Raw genomic sequence first — 7,800 nt, forward strand, 5'->3', positions numbered from 1 at the left:
AAAGTTTAGAGAGAGGTCACCACAGAGAGAGAAAGAGGTAGAAGTGTGATTGTTCACAGAGAGAAAAAGAGGTAAAAGCTGTTCAGCACTGTGGAAACAGATGAAAGAGGAAAGAGATTTGATACTTCTGTGGTTCTTCATGCGTGTTTGTTCTCAGACTGCTACAAAATTCTCAAAGGAGTTCAAGCAAGGAAACAATCACAAGCAGATGCACCATTTCTGTCCACAGCACACTGGGCAAAGAATAGAGAAGAGGAAAAAGGAACCATATAAAATGGTTAACATACACCCACACACTGATTCTCAAAGTCTTTAGTTCCTGATACTCACGTGACACGGGTATATCCGCTGTTTATACAGACAAGTCACACTGAAGCCTGCAGCTGCATACAGTGTGGTTCAATGAATAAGGAGGCATGATGACATCCAATAAAAACTTCAAAGCACCTTTAAAACAGCTTAGCAGCCTGGACAGCTACATAATCGACAACTCTCAAAAGAAGAAAAACATACTGTGGCGACGACGTTCATTCAACAGTGCTAAAAACTCAAATACTGAAGAGATCAAAAATGGAACATTGTCACGTAGTAAGGTGTGACGATCAGTGATAGGATTTTTATTATATCTGTTTTTATGGCAACATAAATGCTAAGAGATTAGAATTCTATAACTTTACAACTATAGGTGTAACATTACTTTAAGTAATGTTAATGGATAAACATTTTTTTTTCAAAACTTGTTTAAACATGCATTTCTGCAGGATCTTTGCAGTTCCTTGTAGTTTCCCATCATTATTTTATCCGAGAATTACTCTTTTGCAGCTGCACAGAACATTCTCTACAACTCTAGTGGATTATACTGATCCTCAAAGGTAAGGCTAATTTACTGATTCACTTCATTCTGAATATATGATGTCCCTCATTAAACCTTTCACAGTGCCTGTTTCTCGTGTTTTGCACAGAACAATGGTTATATTGGAGAAACAAGACAATGAAGCCTTTGGATTCGAAGTTCAGGTATGTTTTTCACTCCTAACCAATACTTCATACTGCATCAAATGCATTCTTTTTTTTTTTTTAAGTGCATTTTCACATGAATAATTGAACTTACTAAAATGTTTCATGAAGTATATGTAGGCTGATTTCTGAATTTCATTACCAATAGCAACATATCATAGAAATTACTTGCAAACAAATTACTTTCAAAGAACAAACTTTTTTTTGCAATGGCTTTTTAATCTAGTGTGGCAATGACTTTTAGTGGATGTATAAAGCTTACATTTTCACAGAAAAGAAAAATCATAGGTGTCTCATTATTTCATTAGTCATCATTAACTGTGGACCTAATCCCCTAACTTAATGTTAAGACCCCCTCTCTGCATTTGAAATGCTATATTGTGCTTTCTGTCTAAATTCAGACAATTTTTAATATGGCTTAATTGTCTGTATCCATTTTTGTCGATTGTACATACATGACCACAATCCATATAACAGGTTCATTTTAAATGCTCCATTGGGATTTATGTTTCTCTGTGCAGACGTATGGTCTTAAGGTGAAGAACAGCAGTATGGTGGAGATGTGTACATTTGTTTGCAGTGTGCAGGATGGCAGTGCAGCTGAAACTGCAGGTTTGACTGCTGGTGAGCAGGTTTTCCGGCATTCTTTTCTTAGAGCATTACTCACTCCACCCATCTAACCTGAGCCTGTTCACATGCCATTTGCTCTATTTGGTCTTTATGGACTGTTATTTTATGCTTTCTCATATATGTAATTTTTTTAATAGATAGGACTGATCTGTCTGATCACTGCTTGATTCAATGCATTAATATTTCCTGAGGTCTACTTATAATGTTAATATTTCTCTTTAAATGTCAACCTTTTAAAAATATACTTTGTTTTGAACTCTCTGTTTTAAAGCAATTAAAATGACTCTCTTTTAAGACTTCACTGTTGTGATTCCATATTAGATGTGAAACTGTTAGAAAAAGTGTTGCTTACAGCATTATGTTCACTACTCTTTATTTATTTTTTATCCCTCTCTTTGATAGATGACATTATATTGTCAGTAAATGGAGTCAGTATTGAGGGATCTACCCACCAGCACATAATTGAGTTGATTCGAGAGTCCGCTAACATGCTGAAGTGAGTATATAGCTGTGAAAAATATTTGCAAACTAGCACACATTTACTAACTCTCTATTATGGAGTTTATATTTACTTTTAATAAGAATGTACAAATGCAACCCTGATGCATATCTAGGGACAAAAATATCACTAAAACAAGAACTCTTTTGACTTGCCAATGTGACTTTTGCCAAATACTTTTTTTCAGTTTGTGCAGTCACTTAGCAATCATCCAGAACTCTCTGGATGCAACCAACAATTAATTAATTTAACAATTTGTTTATACTTTGTGTTGATGGGAAGTAACTAATGCAACAGAACTTAAAATAAAGAAACAAATAAATATCTATGTTAACTAGACCTTTTCTTTTCTCTTGTGTTTTTGTGTGAAGGTTGGAGACGGTCAGTGGGAGTGTTGTGAAGAGAATTGAATTAGAGAAAAAGATGCGCTATCTTAAGGTGGGTATTTTGTGTGATTGTGTGTCTTTACCACATGTACATAAAACTGAAACTTTACTCAGAAGTCTCAGGCAGCCTGTAAGATAATGTATTCCATACATGCTGAAACATTTAAATGAATGCTGCTGATCAACATAAAGTATACTGTACATACACGTTTACAAAGTTGACTCATATATGCTGATCTAGTTTCTGTGTTTTCCCTTGGCACAGCAAACTCTTCGTGAGAAATGGGTGGAACTGCAATCTCTCACAGTTCAGGAAAAGCGTCTTACTAGAGGTGAGAAAAAAAAAAAAAAAACCAGCTGTTCAGACAGTTAGTGGCCACTGTCTGAGAGAAGAGTATACATCTCTCTGAGAAAGTTACAGTCGGATTCATGATATGAATTTGAAACAAATTAATTTACATGAATAATGCATGCACAAATAATAAATGTTTAAAGGTTTACATTCCCTTGGTTTTTTTTATGATGTAGCTTGCTCAGTGATCATCCAAATTTTGTATGGTGTGTGATAGTTGTGCATGTGCAAATGCTACATATACATTTTTTTTTTTTAAGCTACACTGTAAAAAACAAACAAAAAACATTTCACCTCCCCATTCAAAATTTTCTATTGACTCGTTGCATTTAAAGTTTTCCAGTGACCCAATTAAATTTCTGTATTGCCCTGCACATTTTTCTATTGGGACAGTGTTGCCGCTTAAAAAACGATACATTCAGTTGGGACAAAAATTTAAATGCAACAAATCGCTAGAAAATTTTGAGTTAAATGTACAGAGAAAAATCAAAAAAATGTACATTACATTTACATTTAGTCAACTAGCAAATGTTTTAACCAAAGCAACTTACTTGAATTTAAAATGGAAACAATCAAAATAAAAAAGAGCAATATGCAAGTTAAACCGTCACTGTGGCCATCTGTGTCTTTTATCTGATACTCATATGCGTAACAGACTCATGTTTTAGCTGATGTTAAATAACTCAAAGGACAAGGATTACATATGTCACTATCTGTGTTCTAGGTAATTTGAATGAGAGTGCTCAGCATCCGTCTGTTGACTCTTTGCTGTCTCTCTCATCTCCAACTGGACATTCTGGGCAGCGTTTTTCCAGTGACAGCAGCTGCCGCAGCATTATGACAGATGATAGTGAGGATGGAGCCTTTATGTCATCAGTATTTGATGACTCAAGTCCATTCAGCCCAACTGAGCCAAACGGAAGTTTCTTTCAGCTGGAAGGAGGAGCTTTGCGACCCCTGACAAGAACACGCAGCATTAGCCTGACCAGCAGTAACAGTTCACTCTCCCGACCTGGGAAAATTCACCTTCATCCATGTTTGGGACACTGCAAGGAGAGGCAGAAAAGGTAGTGTCCGCAAGCACCTTCTAAAGTTCATACCTGGATTGAATCACTCTGTAGAGGAAGAAGAGGGCAGCTAAAAGAAACACCAATGACTGCTAATCTGATGAATACTTTGTAAGGAGCTTGAGTGGTGGGAGATTCATAGATTAAACACTTCTGTTCTCAAAACGTTCTAGAATTTTATACAAGAACTAATAGGTTTTTATGACTTTCTTGCTTAAAATGTTGATAAAAAGAAGAGTGGAATCTCACATCAGCATTACGGACTGCATTGCAGCAATCTTTGTATTATTTTCTGCCTTTTTTTTGCCAAAGGACCAAAGCATTATAACTTTACCCAAGAAATAAAGAACTGGCATTAACCAAGCCTTGGAAAGTATATGCTGGAAAGCAGATGCATTGAGAGAATTGTTTACATTGCCTCCACTGCTCTATTTGACTGGTTTAGATTTCAGTTGCCGCAAGCTGATATGTCCTAGTTCCTACATGATCTTGTCCCTAATTACAATCTCATTCTGATATCTGTGTCTCAAATCTATAGATTTCATACCTGTTATAGCATAGACACAGAGGTGAAAGGAAGCACTAATGTCTCTGCGCAGGCTTGTTGCTTCTTAATGTTAAGTATGCAATTTAAGCATGTGCAGCCAATATTCTCATTTAGATTAACTACAGAAGCAAGAATCTAAAAAGAATGTAGGCTGTCTGAACCCATTTATTTACAAGGGTATTACATATGAAGGTATCATATGTGAGGTGAGATCTGTATACCACAAGAGTAACATATAAATTAATGTATATGTAGGGGTCCATGAAAATATGTTTGTGCAAAATACTTTTGTGACTCAAGTGTCTGCTAAATGACAAGTAATCATTATGATTCATTATGCCTGCAAGCTTACTCTGCATAGTAACCAGATTGTGCAGCTACTGTAGTTTTAGGGTGAGGTTAAAGAGTATTGATCTCTCTCATTTTTTTAGGTACTTAAATATTAAGGTTCAACAGTGTAAAGGTTTGACAGTCTGCCACAACAATCTAGTGATGCATAAAATTATTTTGCTTCACATTAATTAGAACAATTCATTGTATAGAATGTTTAAGACAATGTATTTGCCAATACTCTATTAAAGTATATTTTTTATTTATACTTGGTCAGAAGTAATTTTGTTTAGATCAAAACTTTAATTCATTGACTGCATGAAAAAAGGCTGCTCTGCAGTGAGTGTGTAACATGAAGTGCTGACTTGAAAAGACTGTGATGACATGAGAGTGACTGTGACCACAGCAGGTATAGAGAAATTCATAACAGGATGTGGTCTGAGAGAGGTGCTACCATACCACCTTTTTTTCTTTCTTTTTTTAAGTGATCCTTGTTAAAGAAAGTTTTATTTAAATTAAACTATAATTTAACAATAACAACACATATTAATACATTTTAATATATTTCAACTACATTTTAATATATTAATAATTTATTAAGAATATTTAATACATAATAAATGTGAAGATCAATGCTTGGCATGTGTTTATTTTCTTTCTTCCTTTACTTATTTTATTTATTGTATTTTTATTCAGTTACTTACCTTAATGATAACATTGAAAGGGGGGGTATTCTCATAAAAAATCATCTTTTGCTGTTGCTGCTTGTCACCTGCAAACAACACAGGAAATGTATGTTTGAAACAGAAAGACACCCTCTAACCACGGACCATGGTTCTTCATTCTCTCTTTTGTTTCATTTTACATTTTGATTGAATTTCAACATAATGCTGTCTTCATCAGCTGGGAAGTGCTATTATTTAATAATCACTTGACACATTTGCATTTTCACAATTCTCTTTGTCCAGTCTAGGCAAAACACTGCTGTGTCTCCCCCACTTTACATTCTGATTAAATACGGTCTTTAAGATGCATGTGAAAGACTGGAGATTTTGTGTACTGTCAGATTGAGAACAGAATGCATAGTTGATACAAAAACTAAGTAAAGCAATTCTTACTGCTCTAAAGTAATTTCTTACTGCTAAATTCTGAAAAATCATTGGAGCTAAAAACCCACACACCGTCTAACACTTAATGATTGCTTTGTCAATTCTTCTTCATCAGTTTGCACAACAAAGGTGTGCTAATTGATAGCAATATTTCCTTTGAAAGCCACATTTCTAGCATTTGCAGAAGTGTGTTTTTCCGTCTTAAAAACATATTTAAATTGCAAACTATGCTCTCAACGTGAAATGCTGAAATGCTATTCCATGCGTTTATGACCTCAAGGTTAGACTATTGTAATGCTTTATTGGTCTTTATACAGCTGGTCCAAAATTCTGTAGCTAGAGTCTTTACTAGAACCAGGAAGTATGACCATATGCCCACTGCACTTGCTCCTGCAAAATATCATATGTATTTTAAATCTTGTTGCTTAATAAAGCCTTAAAGGCTTAGCTTTTCAGTACTTAACTGAGCTCTTACTCACACTCTATCAGTTTAAATCTAGATTTAAAACAAAGTTCTTTTATTATTCTTCTATTATTCTTTATTACGCTTCTATTATTCAAATCCGTTAAAAGATTGCTAGACTGCATTAATTAGATCAGCCGCAATCAGGAACACTCCTTATAAAACACAATGTATTTGTATAAAGAGAATGGTATCTATGCTAATAAGTGTTTCATTCTTATTCTGATTCTCAGTTTGTATCCAGATCAGATCAGATCCAGATCTGTCCATGGGGCGCATCTAGGTGTTCTGGTCTCTGATGAACATAATCTCTGGGTGCTGATCCACCATCTAATCTGGATACAAGAAACAAGACTAATATTAGCATAGATGTCATTCTTTTTATGATGTCACAAATATATTGTGTTTTATGAGGAGTGTTCCCGGTTCCAGCTGATCTAATTAATGCAGCCTAGCAATCCCTTTAAACGAATTTGAATAATAAAAGTGTAGTAGTGTGTTATGTGTAGGCTAGGTTAAAAAGATGTGCCTTTAATCTAGATTTAAACTGACAGAGTGTGTATGCTTCTCGAACAGAGTCAGGAAGATTGTTTCCGAGTTTGCTAGATAGGAAAAGGATTTGCCACCCACAGTCAATTTTGATATTCTAGGTATTATCAAATGGCCAGAGTTTTGAGAATGCAGCGGACGTGCAGGACTATAATGTGATAAGAGCTCGCTCAAGTATTGAGGAGCTAAACCATTCAGGTCTTTATAGGTAATTAATAAGATTTTAAAATCTAACTGTTGATGAAGAATTAACAGAGCAGCAATCAAGTGTTAGACTGTGTTCTAGATTATTACATGTGGGGTTTTTAGGTCCATTAATTGCACCTCCGTTTTTTCAGAATTTAGCATTAAGCATTAGCATTTAGCATTAAGTTACTCATCATACAGTTTTTTATATCTACTATGCATTCTGTTAAATTCTCAATTTGGTGTGTATCACTGGTCTGCGATGAAATATACAGCTAAGTATCATGAGCATATTATCAGCATAATCTTTACATTTGCCATTTATATGTGCATATTTGATCAATCAGTGTTTGAGTTATCTTTGATCTCCATTTGTTCTGTCCTGTTGAAGAAAAAAAAAAATCTGCTTTCCTCATCAAGCCTTTTTTTGTATTGCCATTAGAAATTTTGGTAGCTTTACTGGCTCTCTTTTTGGACAGTGTTATGTACTGAGATAGACCCATGTGGAATTGAAGTCCTACAGTGTTAACTGTGTGTTACAGTGAGGTACATGCTGTCATGATAAACACCAAAGTAGTTTGTTTAAACACCAAAATCCTAACAGGGGTCCTAACACTGAATAGCTATGCTTATAAATAAACAATAAATAACCAAACAGCAGGTAA

At 34.8% G+C, this 7,800-nt stretch overlaps 1 pseudogene; it reads left to right on the top strand.

The window, feature by feature from the left end:
• The first annotated feature begins 338 nt into the window (after positions 1-338).
• On the top strand, positions 339-4,751 carry LOC122352173 (annotated as a pseudogene).
• The last annotated feature ends 3,049 nt before the right edge of the window (positions 4,752-7,800 follow it).

The sequence above is a fragment of the Puntigrus tetrazona genome, chromosome 9, assembly GCF_018831695.1.
Source record: "Puntigrus tetrazona isolate hp1 chromosome 9, ASM1883169v1, whole genome shotgun sequence".
Classification (NCBI taxonomy): domain Eukaryota; kingdom Metazoa; phylum Chordata; class Actinopteri; order Cypriniformes; family Cyprinidae; genus Puntigrus; species Puntigrus tetrazona.